Below are 22,239 nucleotides of genomic sequence, written 5' to 3' on the forward strand. Positions count from 1 at the left end.
GGCTCAAATTTGCCAGTGACATCAGAATGTTAATTATTTCACAAGACGTCATGAATTTTAAAAGAATTTTGGGTTAGTTCATCACTTTGAAATAATTTTCTTTCATTTCCATGCTCTGCATTGATGTCTCCACTCAGTGATTTCTCCATCCAGGACTCACATACTCAGTAGATTTCTTGGCTATTTCACTGTGTCTACTAGGAGTCTAAGTCCAAGAAATGCTTTTCTAGTTTTTAAATAATTTAACCTGTTTGAAATATTAAACATTGTTGATCACTCCTTTCATTGATGTGTCCTTAGTTTCCAAGATTATCTCTCTGTTCTTTCTACTTTGAAACTTCTATGTCTTCTTCAAAGGGTTCTCTCTTACTTCTAAAGATTCTTACTTTTACTTTCTTTTCTTCTCACTTTATTCACTCTCCATGGCTGAAATAATTACACTCTGAAGGCTTTATTTATGACCGTTTTGATTAGACCAAATAGATACTTCCAGTCCATTTTATTCTTCTCATTTCTAGAATAGGTATCTACATACCTCCTAATCATTTCAACCCACGAGAAGCATAAAGTCAAAATTTGCATAATTTACGTTACCATTTTTATTTCTGCCATTTGTTTCTGAATTTATTGTTCAATATCAATAAATACAGCCTTCAGAAAACTTTTCTTCTAACACGGAAAACTGTTCGATAATACCGACTTTAACCTCTAGCCCATCATATCCAATATGAACTCTAGCCCGGTATCAAACCTGTTAGTTTTAACTTGTTCTCAAAACTAATTTCTGTTCCATCGCCTATGCCATTACTGTATGACTTTAGTCCTCATAATTTCTCACCTAGATGATTATACTAACTAACTAACTAAACTCTTATTTTCTATTGCTATTCTAATGTCAGAAACTTTAGAATTTCAGCTAGATACCTGGAAGTAGCCCTTTTGACATGTAGACATTATGATACAAATCTATACAAAATGTAGGCTTTCAATGAAATTATATGGTAATGTCCCCAGTTTCACCCTCAAGCCATACTCAACTTGCCCTGAGCATGGGACCATATAGGGCTGTAGAAGGTAGATATGTGGAATATATCCAAGCCGAGGGAACAGAGAGGAACTGTCTGACAGCTAAATCACATGATCAAAGCAAGTGACTCAATCTTTCTGAGCAAAAGTGCTCTTTATCAGCTGACAATTTTGTAGAACCTTGAATGGTTTGTCTTTCAAAATCTCTAGTTTCTTCAACTTTGTACAAACACGGAAAAATTTATGTGGGCCACAGCCTGTGTCCTGCTTTCCTCTCCAGTATCCACAGGAATTCCTCAGTTAACTTTTTAATAGTTCACCCAATGTATCTCATAATCTACATACCTTATATTTAATGGTGTCACACATTTATGATGATGTCATTTGACAACATGACTCATTCCTTCTCAGAGGCAAATATAGTCCTAACCAAAATGGTAAAAATATTTTTGTAGCTCTTATTGTGATTTCAGAAGACATATAATTCATACATTTATGCATACATATTCAAACAATATACAAGAGAAGGCAAAATAAAATTTGCCCACAATCATGGTTCAGTAAGAGGCAGAGTAAGAGAAAGAGTCAGGATACATTATGCTCACATTATTTGACATTATTTGATAACAGAGGTAGAAGTTGTACATTTCAAATAGTTTACATATTCATCAAAACAACCATATCACCAATGGCTTGGAAAGTTACATATGAATCAAAGTATCCTGCTGTGTACTCTTCTATGTATAAATCACCCTCTGTCTTTTCATTCAAGTGATTCACCTAATGGTGAAAATTAAGAGCAAAAATAAGCCAACTACATCATACTTTTAATTTTGATTTATGTGTTTTGATTATATTTTCCTACCTCTATAGATTTAACACAACAAGCTAGAGATAAAAAAAAGAATAATAATCCAATGTAATTAAATGTTTTTAAAAACTTAGTGAAACAAAAATTCATCCCCAAAATTATTTACTTGAAAAAGCTAACAAACAATAAATTATTTTTCAAATATAAACAAGACAGAAATAAAGGAGATGCTATTACTATGAGGGAAGAGAAAAACTACACAACTAAAGATAAACAAAATATATGAAATATTATATAAAATACTAAATAAAATTTTACATATTTGAAAATGTGATAGAAAAGATTATATAGAAAGATATATTTGATAACAGTCTATAAAATTAATGTATATGTATATATGAAGTTACAAGGCAAGGAAATTTGTATGTATGAGATCTGTTAAATCTACAATTAGTGGATAATTTTGGGTATTTTTTTACAACTTCATAACCTCATGTAAGTTTTGAGATTTTTAAAAAATTTTTCTCTATGTTCTGGCACTGTTTAAAATCCGGAAGTGGGAAATAAGGAGTTACTGCTAATTGGTACAAGGTTTCTTTTTGGAGATTATAAAAATCTTATAAAATTAGATTATGGTGGTATTTGCACAACTGTATTAATATACTAAAAACCAGGAAATTGTACACTAAACATATGAACATCATGGAATGTAAATTCCAATAACACTGTAAGAAGGTACATACACATTATCTGTCTCTACCAAATTCTCACTATGAACGTATGTATAAATGCTAGATAATACTACCAAATCAACAGCAGCAATTTATTGATAGAATAAGACATCCTGATTAAATAGGGTGTATTTCAGAAAAGCAAGCAATGATGAACTTTAGAAATCCTCATTGAAATATATTTAAAATAAGATTTAAATGATAGTCTGAAAGATATCTAAAATTACTTAGCAAAAGTGAAATGTCCATTCTTTATTTGGTAATGAAACATTTAGCTCAATTTAGAAATAAAGCAAATGACTTAATCTTATAAACATATGCAACAAAAACCTACTTAATTGAAAACAGGACAAATTTTAATAAAGTCTGAAATGAAGAAATGATATACCATTAACATTGAAAATGTTCTCTGTTAATACAAATAAAATTATATAAATATATAAGATAAAGTAAATGCATGTAATGTATTTTCCATTTTAATTTAAAATTAGACATATAAGAATATAGGCTTTTAGAATGAAAGCACATATTGAATAAAACATAAGCACAATATATGAATATATAAATTTATACATTAATACAATATATAGATATATTTAATAAATATGTTAAAATATATATATCACATATATATATTCCCTATAGTAGCAAAATACATCTGAACATGGGTTGCATTCTTGACTTAGTGAAATCTATTAGAGTAATAGATTAGAGTGCAGCCAAGAAGAAGGAGAGTATTAAGTCTGTAACATTACAAGTAGGAAATGTATTTCATATACAAGTGTATACTATAGTGGAGAACATGAAGAATAATATAAGTAATCTTCCTGAGCTGTGGCTGAATCACTTTTAGTAACTTTATTTGATTTTATTCATGAATAGATATTTCTATACTCCCCTTTATTTCCTGCAAATTGAGTATTTAGAATTTATATGGGGCAATAAATAATATGATTGGGTTTCTGTTTTGTTTTTGTTTTGTAATGGTGGTAAAATATCTCCTGCTTTTTCTTTTTACAAGTATTCCAGGAAGATTGTAATGAATCCATATTCACACCATCACCCTGTAAAACAATGTATACATCTGCCAACTTATTAAACAAAATCTGTGTGATCTAGTTTTTACTTATTTATTTTAATCGCAGGAGACTAAACATTTAGAAATAGTTTATTAATAATTTAGCTATCTGAATAGACTGGACTTTTAAAACCATTTTTCTATTAGAGTACTAGTCTTTTTAACTTGAAAATATTATTTTTATGTTTGTTGACATTTTCTCTGTTTCAAAGTGTTATTTTAGAAAAAGTCTTGGATGAGATATTTATTAATATCCATCATGTGACAGGCAGTATGTAGAGACCCAAGGTACACAGTTGCTATCTTCAATGAACTTACAAAATGTTAGTTAATGCAGACATGAAAACACCGAGTCTCAACATAAATGTGATAGGTGCTCTTTCGTAACAAGCAAAAGTTGACAGAGAGCAAAGACAAGTGTTCAACCACATTTTTTAATGTAGTAATTTTTTCCTTTATTTCTAAAATTACCTTCTTAGAAAGCCATTGCCCATCCAGTGAGCAATTAAATTTGTACTAACCTTTTGTTATAGATCATCATCTATTCTTAAAATGGTGTTAATCATCTTTCATTGTATTGCACTGTGGTCTGAAATGTCACCTGTACAATTTCTGCTCTTTTGAACGTGCTGAGATAGTCTATATATTATCCTCTGGTATGTAAGTGTTTTTTAAAAAGTATTCCCCTATAAACAGGAGAGGAAAAGTGTGTCTTATTGCCAACTGTAAAACAAGAGAGAAGGAAAGGAGAGACATGGGGAATGTTTTAATCTTTGCAGTAGTCATCAGTCATCAGATAACAGGATTGACTACCCCTGATACTTATTTTTTTGTTCTTAGCACAATTTTAGGATCTCTGAGAGGAGAAAAAAGTGTGTGTAGGGGATCTTGTGGAGGGATATAGTGCTTTTCTGGACCCTTTTGATGGACCAAGTTTGTCTTTTTTGTCATGTAAGTCTAAATAGATGACCAATTGTTTCTCTCAATGCAGCTTGATCAGTGATAGCATCAACATTTTTGGAGATTTTTAAACATTTGTGTTTCTGTCTCACCATGTTGATGTGGCTAAAGTTGGATTTTTTTAAAAGCTACGTTGATTCTTTAGTAGGACTTTGGGAGGAGCACTGATAAGCCTTTTTATAACATCAAACTTCGTAAAAGAAGCCCAAATGCACATTATAAAAAGTAAATTAGATAATACGGTACCCCTAATTGGAATCTCATCTTAAAATAAAATGTAAACACCCTGTGTAGCATGCAAATTCATTTTAAAGCCCCTGGCATATTTTCAAATACATTTTTAAACTTTTTCATGAATTGCAGTCTATCTTCAAACCCAGATAATTATTTTCAGTTGCTAAAAAGTCTATGTTTTCCTCATTCTTCAATTAAATTTAACATTTATCGAACATCTACTCTGTGTCAGAGACAAGTACCATATAAGGGGCTGGTGATATACAAGTGGATAAGTCAGAGTTGTGAACGCCTAACTTCCACTAATGATTGTAAATTGGCTCAGGAATCAACTCCCCTGGCAAGCCTGCATAGAGTCATGCTCAATCAGCACTTAGGCTTAGCTGGATTATTGCAGCTGTCACATGGTACTGTAACTGCTTGTTTGGTCTCAGAGAACTAGGACTCCACATCTCTAGAGTCTGGAACAGTACCTGGAATATCAGAAAATGTTCCTTGACATTTAATCAAGACTGTATTTGAGAAATAAAATTACAGTCTATATCCAGATAAAAAAGGAAATGATAAATACAAAGAGTCTGCAGTTCATGAGAGCAACAAGATGGGTGGGATCCAAGGTACTAAAAGAAGACTTACTTACATCATCAAGAAAACAGGTAATTGGAAAATCAAGAGAAGATTAACACTGGCAATGGAAATATTAGATAAAAGATAAGTGCTATTTAGAGATCTGTGGCATAATTGGCAGTAAATCAAGCATACAGGACTTCGGGAAAGCTGATAAGGAGAATTCTTTCAATTAAAGGAAGCTATATTTTTATACAGACTTGGACTATAAATGCAATACATAAATTACAATGATTATCTCAATGTTCTTCATTCTTTAAAGTTAATGTATGCATTTCTAATAATTGCTAATAAAAGAAATTAACGTATGCAACATATGCAAATGACATATTTCAGGGTTGGTTATTTTGTAATTTTTTTCCCAAAAGTTACACAAAAGTGCACATAACTGCATAAAATATTAACCAATGCCATCCAAGTATTATATGCATTTGTGCAATTATTATAATCAAAATGATATAAGAGTTTATTTATGAATTCAGTAAGGTAGTTTTCTCAGTTAGGGTTACGTTTGTTATATATGCACCTTTTTAAAAACATGGTTTCTTGAAAACCTCCAATGTCTCTGAAATCAGAATATCACTGGGGTAAGCAGGGAAGGTATGTGTATGGTTTTACTGTTACAGGTGATTCTTCTGTACACTTCTTAAGATCGTAGATATAAGACTCAGGAAACAAAGTAAACTCTGTTGCTAACCCTTGGAACATAGCCTAGGACAACATTATTTAGCACATATAGTAATAGAAAAAAAGATAAAACAAATACCTGAATAAATATTGATATCTTCTCACCACATGCAGGCAGTGGTATACTAAACCCCCGAAGTGTCTTAGAGCTCCTTGTGATCCTGGTGCTGTGAAGTCAGCATGGCAGAGTTCCCTTCTGACACATCAGATTTCTAGAAAGTGTTTTCAGGCATGATCAGCAGGGAGCAAGCATCAAAAAATACTCTTGTAGGAACAGTTTTCCACTCCACCGGACATTGTGTCTAAAAGACTAGGACCTCCTCTTTCAAATCCTGCTCAGCCAGCAAGAGACCAAGGCCCACCCTTGGTGCTTAGATTATTTCCCCTCAGAACTACAGAAGCATACATCACCCGGTAACAGATGAAAATGAAAGGGACAACTTCAGCACGATGTCTTTAAAGAGGTGGAGATTCCTTAGATTTAATGGAAAAGCATATAATGCAATGATGAAAGAGGTGAGCTAAAAATACATGTATAAGCAGTGATATGTCAGCATCTGAACAGCTACCCTGACTTGCGTCAGATGCTATTTGTAGTGAGTGTGTGTGTGTGTGTGTGTGTGTGTGTGTGTTGGGGTGTGGGGGCGGGTATACTATTTTTTGCATACTATGATGTTTTGACATTTTAAAAATCCTTTTTTTTTTTTATTATACTTTATGTTCTAGGGTACATGTGCACAACATGCTGGTTTGTTACATATGTATACATGTGCCATGTTGGTGTGCCGCACCCATTAGCTCATCATTTACATTAGGTATATCTCCTAATGCTATCCCTCCCCCCTCCCCCCACCGCACGACAGGCCCCGGTGTGTGATGTTTACCTTCCTGTGTCCAAGGGTTCTCATTGTTCAATTCCCACCTATGAGTGAGAACATGCAGTGTTTGGTTTTCTATTCTTGCGATAGTTTGCTGAGAATGATGGTTTCCAGCTTCATCCATGTCCCTACAAAGGACACGAACTCATCCTTATTTATGGCTGCATAGTATTCCATGGTGTATATGTGCCACATTTTCTTAATCCAGTCTGTCGTTGATGGACATTTGGGATGGTTTCAAGTCTTTGCTATTGTGAATAGTGCCACAATAAACATACATGTGCATGTGTCTTTATAGCAGAATGATTTTTAATCCTTTGGGTATATACTCCCGCCCCAGGATTCCCTATTTAATAAATGGTGCTGGGAAAACTGACTAGCCATAAGTAGAAAGCTGAAACTGGATCCCTCCCTTACACCTTATACAAAAATTAATTCAAGATGGATTAGAGACTGAAATGTTAGACCTAAAACCATAAAAACCCTAGAAGAAAACCTAGGCACTACCATTCAGGACATAGGCATGGGCAAGGATTTCATGTCTAAAACACCAAAACCAATGGCAACAAAAACCAAAGTTGAGAAATGGGATCTAATTAAACTAAGGAGCTTCTACACAGCAAAAGGAACTACCATCAGAGTGAACAGGCAACCTACAGAATGGGAGAAAATTTTTGCAATCTACTCATATGACAAAGGGCTAATATCTAGAACCTACAAAGAACTCAAACAAATTTACAAGAAAGAAACAATCACATCAAAAAGTAGACAGAGGATATGAACAGACACTTCTCAAAAGAAGACATTCATACAGCCAACAGACACATGAAAAAATGCTCCTCATCACTAGCCATCAGAGAAATGCAAATAAAAACCACAATGAGATACCATCTCACACCAGTTAGAATGGTGATCATTAAAAGGTCAGGAAACAGCAGGTGCTGGAGAGGATGTGGAGAAATAGGAACACTTTTACACTGTTGGTGGGACTGTAAACTAGTTCAGCCATTGTGGTAGACAGTGTGACGATTCCTCAGGGATCTGGAATTAAAAATCCTTTGACATGGATGCAGCTGGAAACCATCATTCTCAGCAAACTATCACAAGAACAGAAAACCAAACACCGCATGTTCTCACTCATAGGTGGGAACTGAACAATGAGATCACTTGGACTCAGGAAGAGGAACATCACACACCGGGGCCTATCATGGGGAGGGGGGAGGGGGGAGGGATTGCATTGGGAGTTATACCTGATGTAAATGACGAGTTGATGGGTGCAGACGAGTTGATGGGTGCGGCACACCAACATGGCACAAGTATACATATGTAACAAACCTGCACGTTATGCACATGTACCCTAGAACTTAAAGTATAATAATAAAATAAATAAATAAATAAATAAAAAATCCTTTCTGTCTGAGGAGAGGCTGCCCCTCCTGCCGCTCCTCCATTCTTAGAAAGGCCTAGCTAGCCAGGAGGACACCTTTCATTTGCAAATGAACCAATCCAGAGCCAGCCTTCCCCTATCTGGCTCTTACACCCCAACAGGCAATATTCTTTTGCCTGAATCATCCCAGGGCCAGGGCGAGGTACCAGGTGACTAAGGTCCATCCTGTTGCTTGGAGCCCACTAACGTCATTTGAACTAGCTAATCCTAAGCTGGCCACCCTGACTTACCTTGCCAGGGGAAACTCAAATAAAGGCTCAGCCTAAACTTTCCCCTTGCTCTTGTCTTCTGTCTTCTGACAACCCTGGTGTTTTTTCCACCTGGTCCCATGTGGTATCTCATGTATACTGTGTGCAGGGCCTGTGAGCACAATAAAGTTTGTTTCTGGAACCTCTCCACTGCTCCTCATCTGACCACATCTGACTGATCATCACACAAAAGAACATGAAAAACTCTGTTCCTTCTCTTCAGGCACCCAAGAGGTCAGCATTAATTTCAAAAATGCAAGCAGAAAAGGCTTTGGATTCACTTGTTTTTCCACTCCCTTTTTCCACAGGATATCGCTTTTTAGCAGTGATTTCTGACCTTTTTGTTTGTTACCCAGGATATGACTTTAGTGGCATAAATGAAGGACAATCATTAAGTAAGGCAATTATCTTAAATATTGTTAGCAAAATATAAAGAAATTGTGATATAACCTGTGTTTATTTTTTCAACCTATGAAACAATAAAATCTATTAGTAAATGTAAGGACTACTTTGATTACAAAACAGTGATGTGAGATATATTGTGATAACTGCAAATAATTGTGATTTGAGAATATTGGATTTCTACTGGTGACAACGTCACAGAACCTCATACAACAGTTGTGGGTTTTGGCCTACAAGGTCTGTGGCATGATTTCTGCCAACACCAATACTGGAAATCAATATGGCCTCTACCTCACACATATTTCTAGGTCCCTTTCTGCTTTTCAACAAGCAGATAAACCAGAAAGTCTCTGAATTGGCCACAGGAGAAACAGTTAAGGTTTGTGATTAGATGTCACATTAATGTTCACAGTGGAAGTAGTGAGAGAAGGAGATGGGTAAATGGAACAAGTCCAGAACATAATGGTTCTCTGTATCCCTGGCATATACATTGGCAACATCGCTCATAGATGAGACTCCATACCAGGCAAAAGGTGGAAAGGTCCCAGTTTAGAAACAGTCTCACCGTATTTTACTCATGAAATCTTCCTTCTGCCTCAGAAACAGAGAATTAAAATGATTTCTGTGGCTGCTGGGAAATGCCATTCTTAAGGCAAAGGAAATACGTGTCCATTTCATAGTGAACTTTTAGACAGGAAAAGGCCAGCTGTCCTCAATGAATATAAATGTTAGAGAAATAGAAACTACACACACACACACACACACACACACACACACACACACACACACACACACACACACACATATATATATATATATATATATATATATATATATCCCATCCTAACAGCCATGTCATTAAGGATACAGGAGTAGGCAATGTCTACAGTACCAAAGTACAATTCCAAATTTCTGAAGTACATTCAAAATATAATTTATGCAATTAAAGCTTTGTAATTTGGACCACATTTGTTGAACGAGCATTGCCTTTGGGACGTGACTTTGGATAGTTATGCATGGGACTAGCTATAGTAAAATCCTTCTTCAGTGAAGTCATAGTGTAACATAATATGCACGGTCTACTGTATTTTTCAAGCTACCCAAAGCAATTTTCTCTTTTCAGTAAGTTGTGCTGTACTTATTTACATACGATCATTATATTACTTGCCAAGATAATGTAAATATGAAGAATAACTAATAGGCATTTTAATGAAACATTTTGTAATTTTAAATCAAAGGCAGTATAGGTAGTGGTTGAGTGCGTGGTCTCTGGCTCAGTATCCCATCTCTGCCATTTGTCAAAGATGTGAACTTGAACAAGTCACTTAAATGCTCAATGCCTTAGTTTCCTCTATGTAAAATAAGAATGATCCCAATAGAATCTCTTTCCTGAACATATTGTAAATATGGAATGGTTAACTGTATGATGCAGTTAAAATAATGCCTGGCATGTAGTAAGCACTATACAAAAGTCATTTATTCATTTCCATACAGGATACATGGTCATAAAGAGAAACTTCTAGATTTCTTTAAAATGCATAATTGTGCAGTGTTATCATTGGTACCAACCAAGCTTTTCTTCTCTCTCTACAACTGATTTAGTAAAGTTGTCTTCATATTAGAAAGATTGCCTTACATTATTTTACTAGGAAAGAAAGTTTAGAAGAAAAGAGAAGGTTTGGAGTTTCTGTGGCGGGAGAGCAGCTACTTTTATATAGTTCAGTAAATCAATCTCTGTTGCTGAGCCTCAGAGGAGATAAACTTGGGGATGATTAGAAAGGAACGAAGAATGCACCGGTGAATAACATTATCCAAATTGACTGTTGTGACTGAAGAGATCCACTCATTAGATGAATATCTTCTCTTTCCTGATATGTTTCTTTATATGACTATAAACTATCAATTTTAGAGACCCACTTGATACAGTAGCTGATGTGTTGCACAGTTTAAGAAGGCAGTTTTAGCCTCCAATAGGAATTCAGAAATAACTATAATTCTTCATGGTGCCTTCAAAGAACATTCAAAATAAGGTCCAAACATGTAACACAGCAATAGTTACCAAGATTGCTTCTTACCTCCTCACCAGCTCTCCAGCTCTCAGCAATTCTACAAGCCTCAGAACATTTCTTATGAATTTTACCCTTAACCTGTGCATTTTTCGCCCAGGCACACCACTTCCTTCTTGTGGCATTTCCTCAATATGTTGGCTCTTGCCAAGAAGTTTGTGTTCTCCTTCCACCATATTCTCTCCACTCTCAGTCCTTTTGGTGCCTGTTGGCCTCACATAGGCCCTCCCGCTCTACCACCTACAGGTTGAATGGTGAACTGGAAGCCGTTTGAGGGCACTGAGATGACAAAGAATTATCTTTTGTATCATTTTCTGTAAAAGGGAAGATGTAGATTCCTAGTTTCTTAATATCTCTTCTAACTCTGAAACACTCCGCCTGTTAATAACCAGAGAATTATGACCTCCTAAAACACAGTGAAGAGGACCCTGTGTGGGCTCCTCTTCCTTTTATTTCATTATTTCTTCAGTATGCTGCTAAATCAGCTTTGCTTCATCATAGGTCTGGGGGCTAGATTGCAGTCCAAGAGAATTACACATTTTCAGATAACTATTCTGAGGTTTTGTAAAAGTGAGTAAAGTTATCAAGAACAGTAACACGCCTTGTTTGACTTTGTCTTTTATGCCTACAAAATGGCACCATACATTAAAACCATGGCATTCATATTGAGTTTAAAAATATCTGGGCATTGCTTTTTTGTGTATGAAAACAAAAGATTTTGCTGAACAGTAAACCATCATATTATGTACCCTAGCGGGGTAGCATAATATAAGGGAAGCTTCAAAGCACAAGACAGTTCACTGATGACCAACTCAATAATACTGTGTAATAGCAAGAAGAAAATAAAAGATCTCTAAATACCAAATTCCCCCACTCCAGTCTGGTGATGGGCAGGTACTAATCAATATCATTTTTCTATAGTGATCTTAAATTCCTAAAGACCCAGCATATAGCCAGTAATAGTAGTGCAGTTATTTTTTTTCTGTTTCTTGCTGTGTTTCATCTATAAAGTCTATAAGATCACTTAGGTTTTTGGAATTAATATGTCCATGCAAATGTCTCATGTAAAATAAAATAGGATATCGTGATACTGAACAGTGTTTAAAAAGGAGCCCCTCTCCCCAAAAAGCTATTTTGTGTTAATTGTTCTGTCTAAGCTTTTTATCTAATAGTTTAAACATAATCTATTAAAAGAAACATAATAGATGACTAAACATAAAGAGTTCCAAAAGCCATTTTCTATTTGAATTTTTCACATTTATTTAAATGCAGTTTTCTGTTTAATTTTAACTTGCATGACATACAATTTATGTTGAAAAGGACTCGATTAATATATTCTTTTTTGCTTGCACAAAGAAATCGTGAATATATGCTAGACTAACTACACTGTTTAAATCCGTTGCTTAATAACATGTATCAGTCTGTGCTAACAGATATAGAAAAACTAACATTTTATCAAAAGACAAAGTAAGATAGAAGATGTATTCTGGATTTCATTTTAGTGAGTGAAAAACTTACAATTCAATCTGAAGTGGTAAATAGGATTAAGTTCTTTAATTATAATAATGTTATATTGATGACTGTTTAATTGATTCTGGTGATAAGAGATAGTTAAGTTTTTCTCTGATATCACCATTTAATTTCAGAGTTAATTAAACTAGTGTCATTACAGTCTTGCTACAACCTAAACACTTTCATTCATTGATGCAACATACCGCTTGTGGATCTAGAAATTTACCTCCAAAGAGAACAGTTTGGGGTGGTCTTCATCATCATCCATTAATTACTCATCAATGTTTCATTATTTCCAACCACTAGGCACTTAATTATTTTTTTAAAAAAGAGGAATTAGGATACATCCCAGTTAAAGAAAAAGGTCTCCCATTTTCACTGTGCTATTGGCAAGTATATAGAGAGAAATAATTCGGGAATAATACATTATTTTATATTTTAAAAATAAAAGTGGTTGTCAGATAAAATATGCTTTAAACATATGAGCAGACATATGCCTTCCAGCGCTAGTTGTTCAAATGGTCACTTAGAAATAATTTCCATTTCTGAAGGTAAATGGGACCCAAAGCAACCTGTTCTACCCTGTGTCAATAGGTTTTGCATGGATCCATCTGTGAAACAAGAGATTCTAAGTAATCAGTGTCCTAGATAATGAAATTACACAATTTGAGTTTTTCTGTTGCTTTATTCACTAGCCTAATGAAGATTGAGATATTGAAGAGAGTTGTCCATGTGTTTTGTGTTGATGCTTTAATGCAGTGTGAGTAGCCCCACTGTTATTATTTTTGTGTCTATTTTTCCTGCTTCATTTTATTTTCTGGTGTTTCATTAATTAATTACCTTATAATTTCAATTTTTATTTTAGATTCAAGGGATACATATGCAGGTTTGTTACGTGGGTATATTGTAGGACATTGAAGTTTGGGATACAAATGATCCCATCACCCAGGTAGTGAACAGAGTACCCAACGGGTAGTTTTTTAGTCCTTGCTCCCCTTCTTCTCTCCTCCCTCTAGCAGACCCCACTGTCTATTGTTCCCATCTTTATGGTCATGTGTACTTAAGGCTTAGCTCGCACTGGCAAGTGAGAACATGTGGTATTTGTTTTTCTGTTTCTGCATTAGTTTGCTTAGGATAATGGCCTCCAGCTAGCACCATTATTTTGAGGCTAATATACTTCGGATAGAGTTGGTTTAAATCCAAATAAAAGATGTTATTATTTCCTTATCCTAATCAGAAAATTTTAGGAAATAATCAGATAAACTTTACAATTGGCAAATCAAAGGCAGAACTGCATTAAACACCCAGAGGTAAAAGGTGTGACACCTCTTCTACTCTTCTTGTATTCACTTTTAGGCAAGAAAACAGGATTCTTCTAGAAGGTAAAAATGCACTAATCTCCCTTTTAAGACTCATAAGCCATTCTGTAGTCCACTAATGCCTAAAATATTTGCAAATTAAGCATAATTTTGCCTGAAATAGCAAGCTTTAAAAGAATATGTAAATATTTTTATGGAAAATAGATTTTGAAGAAATCAACACATTTTTACATAAGTTTTCCAAAAGGGGTTATATATTATTCCACTGATGGAAAAAGAAATGAACATTTATTGAGCGATTATACTGCTCCAGGCACTTTCACCTTGGTTTCTTTATTTCTTCTTTTAAAGATTAGTTTTATAAGTTCTATCTTTTTAAAGAAAGGAACTGAATCTAAGTGGTTAAGATCTCCAACCAGAGTCATGCCAATAAAACCTGCCAACCTAACTTCAAGGCCACAGTTATTCCCCTTGGATGACATTGTGTCATATATAGCTTTTTTTCCCAGTGCTATGAAGTGTGGTGAGCAAGGGTTCTTAGTGCTTTGTAGTTACGGTTAAAATTAAAGAGTTAGTAACTTTCAGTAAATTTGCCCTATCTCTCAAACTAAGACCACAAGTTTTTTCCACTAATTAAGGAACTTGGTTAGCGCACAGAGTTGTAACATAATCATAAAAGCATGTATCTACATTTTATTTCAGTTAAATATGTAGAAATTTACATTCATTTGCCACACTTACAACTAAAGCAAGTGATTTTTTGTTTTTTTAGAATGGGCCTGTTGATTGAAGTTTCACTTTATTTTTTCGTTTATATAAAGAAAATGCATTTTTCTTTCAAGTTCTTTTTTTTAAAAAAGATTTTTTAAAGCAATATGAGTCCACATTCTTACCCTTCTATTTAGAATGTGTCTCTCCTTCCTAATTTGACATGAACTTTTTAGTGATCAACCTTTAGTAGATACTACGATGTATTCAATATTGTTTATGAACTCAAATTTATTTTTGTCAACAGTCATTTTAATAATTGTATTAAATTATATAATTATAGTATAAAATGCAAACTGGTGAGGAAATAACTCTAACTCAACTAATGGGATCAGAGGTCTTCTTGACTTTAGAACTTATTATCATTTAATCTTGATAATCTGTTAGAGGCCATGGAAAGGTGCATGTCTCAGACCACTAAAGGTCTTATACACTGTTGAAATACTGATTTTCCAGGCAGAATTTAGTAACAGTTCAGCAGGAAGATGATCCTATGCTCAGAAATTGTTGCGTAGCTATCAGCTTAGAAATCAGCACTGGTCATCTTCTCATGAGTAAAAATCATAATGTTTGAAGATATACAGAACTTGATTTAAGAGAATATTGTTTCCAATATTTCAAATTACATTTTAATATCTTTAAAGCTAAAGGAATCACATGAAGACAAGGAGATTGAATAGAAGAAGACTGAAAATAAGCTGATGCAGCTAATTCATTACATCATGGCCCACGGGCTTTCAGGGCCCCGAGGGAGTTGAAAGTTTCAAAAGTATTGATCGAGGCCCTTCAAGAGGCTAATGGATTTTAAGTTGGTCCAGCCATTAGCAAATAAGTGGAATTGTCCTCAAACACATTTTAGCTTTTTCTTGATTTTCATGATAATCTGGCTCTAGCGTTATGGTTTGGTCTTCTGCAGTAACAGGGTAAATAACAAATCCATCAGTGCTCCAGTGTATTCTGTGTCCTCACCTAGAATGTAAGAATTTATCCTTCAGTTGTATTGATGCATTTTGATCCCACCTTCCAGTTCCCCAGCAGAAAATCCAAACTGCAAGAGCTAAATAGCATAATGCCAAAAATGTAAATAATCATATTAAAGAGATTACCAAATTTGTCAAACTTACTCTATTTAATTCTGAGTTTAGGTTTTTTGCTTTTTTGCTATTGTCGACCCAGAGGATGATTATAATAAGTATTTGATGACACATTGAAATTCTTCATGATTGACCTTTAAGGTCTGGTATATTAGCAAAACTTTCAGGGAGACTTTGATGCCATCTACAAAGAGAGCTGGCATGGAAGTTGATAAAGACTTGATACTTGGCTGCTGCTTGTTTGAAAGGATGAGGAGGTCTTTACCCACGTCAGGTATTCACACAAAATGGATAGTTATTTCCTTAAAGGCCGTGTTCCCAGTGCTAAAAATTTCCCTAAGCCAAAATTTCCTAAGGGAATTTGATGATACATAAAATATTTTTGGGCCGGTCACGGTGGCTCAAGCCTGTAATCCCAGCACTTTGGGAGGCCGAGACGGGCGGATCACGAGGTCAGGAGATGGAGACCATCCTGGCTAACACGGTGAAAGCCCGTCTCTACTGAAAAATACAAAAAACTAGCCGGGCGAGGTGGCGGGCGCCTGTAGTCTCAGCTGCTCGGGAGGCTGAGGCAGGAGAATGGCGTGAACCCAGGAGGCGGAGTTTGCAGTGAGCCGAGATCGCACCACTGCACTCCAGCCTGGGCGACAGAGAGAGACTCCGTCTCAAAAAAAAAAAAAAAAAAATACACACACACACACACACACACACATATATATATATATATAGGCATTGTCTGCTTCAACTTGTGCACAGAAAACCCATCATCTTTACCCTGTTCTTCAGCATTTGTAGGCAAAGGGGAATTTATCACATAATTGGTACCGTAATGACCCAGTTAGACACAAAATTTCACAGGCTGATAATATGATTTCTGGTTGTGGTGAAAAGAATAATGCCTCCTCCCCAAAGATGTCCATACTCTAATCCTAGAAACTATGAATATGTTCAGTTACATGATCAAGTGGAATTAAGGTTATAAACAGCATGAACGCTATGAATCAACTGATGTTAGAATGGGGAGAATATCCCGGATTAATTGAATGGGCTTAATGTAACCAGAAGGGGCATTAAAAGTCAGAGTAAAAAGTCAATATCATAGTCATGAGATGTGTGAAATACAGTACTCTCAGTTACTAGAGGAGGGGGCCCAGCAGCCAAAGAATGGGGGCAGCCTCTAGAAACTGAAAAGAAAAGAACATGGGGAATTTTTCTGTAGAGCTTCCAGGGAAAACGCAGCACTGTTGGTGTTTTGATTGTAGTCCAGTGAGACTTGTGTTGGCCTTGTGGCCTACAGAGCTGTAAGATCTTACATTTGCCATTGTTTTAAGCCCCTGAGTTTGTGGCAATGTGGGATGGCAGCACTATAAAACTAATACATTGGTTTCTTGACATTTCTTAATTCAGCCCAACTGATTTAAACGAATGATAATGAAAGAAAGAAAAAGTTCAGAAAATAAAAAAGAAATATTCAAGTTATTGGCTGAGCAATGGAGACTAACAGAATATTTAATTTAGTCTGTTACAATATTGGCTGAGCACAGTGGCTCACACTGATATCCCAGCACTCTGGAAGGCTGAGGCAGGAGAATTGCTTGAGGCCAGAAGTTCAAGACCAGCCTGAGCAATATAGTGAGACTCCATCTCTAAAAAAAGAAGTAAATGTTCAAGTTACTACTACTATTTATTACGAATGCAAATGATATTTTGCCTATTAAAATTGAAATTGGGAAAAGCAATGTGTTAACTAATCTGTTCAAAGTAATTTCAAAATACCATGAGAAATTTCTCAGTATGCCTGCTTGACAGTTCACCATACTTAGCTGAGAATGGAATATTCTTTGCACAAAACTAAAAAAAATGTGTAAGGAAAAAAGACAATTAAATTTAGTATTGCTCAGCATGGGAGAATACTTTTTATTTGCCCAGTGTCAATTTATGACAAAGATATTTCCAGCTTGGTTTGTTTAAAATATATTTGTGCCAATAGACTATTTAGTTTGTTATAACATTCTCATTTAGGTTTCTAGGTTTCACAATGTCTTCACGTGACAATTTTTATTTTACTGACAACACTCCATTTGTTTTGAATAAATATATTATGATACTAATGATAACATGCATTTGTGTTCTTATGACTGTGTGCTTATGATCATACCACTAAGGGCTGGCCCTGTACTAAATGCTTTATAAACATTAGTTCATTTAGTCCTCATGAGAAATCAGTGAACACAATGTTTTTATTAATCCCACTTTAGAACTAGGAAAAGCAAGGCACAGAGAGGTTATTTATCCAACATCCAGCCTCAAGCAAGTGATGGGGCCAGGAAGGTATGTACTGTCTGTGCTCTCCCTCTAGGTCAGGCATATTCTATATACACTGTCCTCCTGTAGGTACTATTGTTAACTCCTTTGCAAAGGAGGAAATTGAGGCTCAAAGAGGCTAAGTGACTTGCTCTAATCACTCTGTTCCACAATATTTTATTCCATCAAATAAGCCCTTGTGTTCGATGTTACATTATTTTGATGGCATGTCAGGATCTAATTGTACTAGTTACATAGCTAGAACATAAAATGGTTTTTGAAACAGGAGCTCATAGCAACCCAATCTTTGCCTCATCTTAGAATGTCTTGTTTGTGCTAAATAAAATTGCCAGCCACTAAATATGGGTCTTGGGAATAGCAGAGGATGTCATCAAAAACTCCTGAACACCTGGCTAGAATGAACAGGCAACAGGACAGCGACGACATTACCCTCTTCCCTAACAAAGTCAAACTAAACTCTGTTTTCCAAGTCCAGGGCACCAGGATTATCAATGTCAGGGAATAGAATTTTAATGCCACTGTACATCTGCTGGAAAGTGGCCTTTTCCTTAAAAAAAATCTAAGACATATTAGTGTTTAAAAAATGGATTTCTATTGCTTACTTTGATTATGAACTGATACAGCACAGAACTGTCAGGAGCCTGGCTCCTTTTAAAATATAGACAGTTACACTGTGTTCTTTCCTTCCCATAATCTCTTTATGATCAAATGCAGAATATTTCAGTCTGCAATTTCCAATTTAATTATTGTCCTCGTTTGAGCTATTAAATTGGACTCCATTTCAGCAGCAACTGAGCTGACACTTGATCCTCCATTACCAGTGACTGTGTAAGCCATCTGCTTGAATGATTTTCACCATATGTGTTTAAAAAAAGACAATGTTTTATACATGCTTGCTGTAGGTAATATTTGAAAATCATAAAAGAAGAGCAAAATCAGAGTCAGCTGTAAAATTGGAAGGAAAAATTAAAATCCTAAAAATGTATTTGAAATCCTGAGTTAATATCAGCATATTTTATATCATTTCTAAGTCAATTCAAGTACAGTTTGAAGATATTAGTTTCCAAACTGAAAAGAAAAAGTTCATCACAGATCATGATCCGTGGTTAACATTTTAAATAATTTAGATTAACATTTTAAAAATTGATCAAGTCAATTATGATTTGAGATAATTCTTTATTTTCGGTTTACTGAGAGGGTTGTTAAATAATTTCCTTGGCCATGCAAAATTTAGTTTGCTTCCTCCAAAGCATTTTAGTAACATATAAATAAAAGTTATTTAATTTAAACCTTTTAGCAGATATTGTTCTGTAATTCAAATACAAATAAATTTTCTGATTTCTGGTTAAAGATTTATTTTACTTAGTTGATATAATTAACCTTCAATTAATTAACGCTATTAATATTGATTTGTTTAATATGTAAAAAATGGTGAGATTAAGTCCAAAAAAGTGGATACGGAGGAAAACCCATATACAACCAACACAGCAGAACCTAACAAATATTCAAAAGAAAGGGTGTCTTAATTGAAATTTAACTACAATTATACCTATTAGTATTATTTTTATAATTTACATCTATTTTTATGGCACCTTTAAAATCTATTGCTAGAGTTGATCCTCACAACAGCCACATAAAATGCTGAGTTCAAATATCATCTTAATTTTACCAATATAGAAGACGAAGCTCTGTGCGATAAACATATTGCCAAAAGCCACATGGCTGGTGAGTGACTGCTCAATATTTTTCTCCTCCTTCTTTTGATTCCAAGTTCCAGGCCCTTCTCACCAAGACTTACCACCATCTCTTTTGACTCTTATGTCTAACATAGTTTGGGAGACATCCTCAGCATTAAATGTTCCCTTGGGGAAATACACGATCAGTTGTTGCAAGCCTGATTTGAGAGGGGGCCAGTTTTGTCCATTTCTGAAAATTTGGGAGAAGCATACAAACAGCTGAGGCAAGGATTCTGAGAATGATTAGACTAATATCTCACAGGTCATAAATTGTTGCCACATACATGGTTCCAGTTCTTTTCTCACCATAATCCTGAAGTATAGAGAGACAGCAACTTTGTGCATTTCGTAACAGAGCAAATTGAGACTTACGACTTGGGGGTTAAATGACTTGAATAGGATGACACAAGTAGTAAGTGAAAGGAGGAGCCACGACATGCGCCATGGTGTGTATTAAAGTGCCTTTCCAGTATCAGTGTGCTTTGTGATCCTTTTTATTATATGTATTTCCCAATAACTAGATTAATCCAGTAAAATATAAATATGAAACTGCATTCTAAATATGGCAAATTCATTTTGGAATATCCATTATTTCAAGTCATCTTTATCAGGATTACTTTTAATATTACAAAAATGTGAGCTTGTAATCCCAGCACTTGGGGAGGCCAAAGTGAGTGGATTGCTTGAGACCAGGAGTTCAAAAGCAGCCTGGGCAACATGGCGAGGTCCCATGAGTTTGGTGGCGCGTGTGGTCCCAGCTACTCAGGAGGCTGAGGTGGAGGGATCATCTGTGCCCAGGAGGTCAAAGCTGCAGTGGGTCATGATCGCAACACTGCCCTCCAGCCTGGACAAGAGAATGAGCCCCTGTCTGGACAAAAGAAAAAAAAAAGTAAGCTGTTAGCCATGTGAAATCTTCTTAGGCTATAAATCCACTTCATCTAGGTTAAATAAGATTATTGATAAACTTTTATTTTTCTGATTGAGATATTTGAAAATAAGTATGTTCATATTTGAAAATACATTTGTTTTTGTATAATATTGATTTTTCTTCAAAATTAAATATCTGGTCCTAGTTGACTGAATAATAGAACTATCATCTCTTCATTTCCATAGTAAAAATACTATGCTAAAAAGAGACAATTTTCCCAAAGGACCGTCTTTGTCAGGAAGCTTTCTGAGTGTTCAAGCATCGATGTCCATTTGTTGATGGTATCACCTTTTGTTGGGACATTTTGGCCTTTCACCATAAGCTGAATACTATCATTCTTTGTCGTGTTCTTTGTTCCATTTTTGGCAGGGAAGATGGATACTGCTGTGGTGACCCTGGCCTCTTGATAAGGAAGGCACACTGATGTCACAGAAGCATTTCTATTAGATATGGTTGGGTTCATTAGGCAAAAAGGGGGGTTTCTTTTTGAAAATAAAATGACATTAGGGTTTCTTTATACCCTGCTCAATGCTAAGAATGAAGCTCTAATTATCCTTTAAGAATAAAAGACAATGAAAGAAATAATTCTTTTTTACATTGACCATTTTTCCCAAGATGTTCTTCCTCAATATATTATCTCACCACATGACACAAAAAGTCTAGCTTCATGATTTATTATTCTGTATATAACTGAAAGCAAGAAATATCTGTTAGCAAAATAACAGCAAAAACTCAACCATTTTACTACGGGGATTGCAGCTCTCTATTCCTGTAACTCTTCCCAAAACAAAAAACAAAATGATAATTGCCCATTATAACTATTAGAGAAAGACTAAATATGTAGACATTGACTTCTTTGAGATGGTAAAGCACAAATCTCTCAAGTTTTTTTCATTTTTCAAAATAAATAAATTGGCTTTGATGTGATCAATTTAACTTTATCAATAACCATTCTCTGGACCAATGCTTAAGTTTTATGAGAATTTATTTTTGTAAGTGTACAGAGGTTGAATTTTATCAAAACTATCATGACATTAATTCAGGTAGACCACTATCTCTCCCTCAAACTTTCACTAGCAAATGGTTTTAAAGATTGTGGCTACTGGTCTGATGGGAATTTATGGTAAATAAAATGTATGTTATCAGTTTCCTCAGGTGAGTTAAATAATGGTATTTAACTCAAAGGTGTATGGTGAGCATATAATAGGTTCATGCATCTAAACAATTTTTAAGGGTAACTGGCACTAAGTTGTTAGCTATTATATTAGTAGTCCAGTTACGAGAGAATTAAATTTAAAAAGTAGTGCTGAACATTTGTTGCCTCATTGTACTACAGAGACAAGAAGGCAGATGATTTTCAGT

The 22,239-nt window shown here is 35.0% G+C and overlaps 1 protein-coding gene and 1 long non-coding RNA gene across 3 annotated transcripts in view; one reads left to right on the forward strand and one right to left on the reverse strand.

Annotated features, from left to right (window-relative positions):
- The window catches only part of LOC102125176 (uncharacterized), a 30,475-nt gene extending 23,838 nt beyond the window's left edge, over window positions 1-6,637 (reverse strand). For both annotated transcript variants that reach the window (XR_001486594.4, XR_012426455.1), the window contains exon 1: window positions 6,234-6,637. This is a non-coding gene — a long non-coding RNA (uncharacterized lncRNA). The remainder of the gene's footprint in view (window positions 1-6,233) is intronic.
- Window positions 1-22,239, forward strand: part of GPC5 (glypican 5) — a 1,453,194-nt gene that overhangs the window by 1,151,404 nt on the left and 279,551 nt on the right. The gene's annotated exons all lie outside the window — the stretch shown is intronic.

The sequence above is a fragment of the Macaca fascicularis genome, chromosome 17 (assembly GCF_037993035.2).
Source record: "Macaca fascicularis isolate 582-1 chromosome 17, T2T-MFA8v1.1".
NCBI classification, from domain to species: Eukaryota; Metazoa; Chordata; class Mammalia; order Primates; family Cercopithecidae; genus Macaca; species Macaca fascicularis.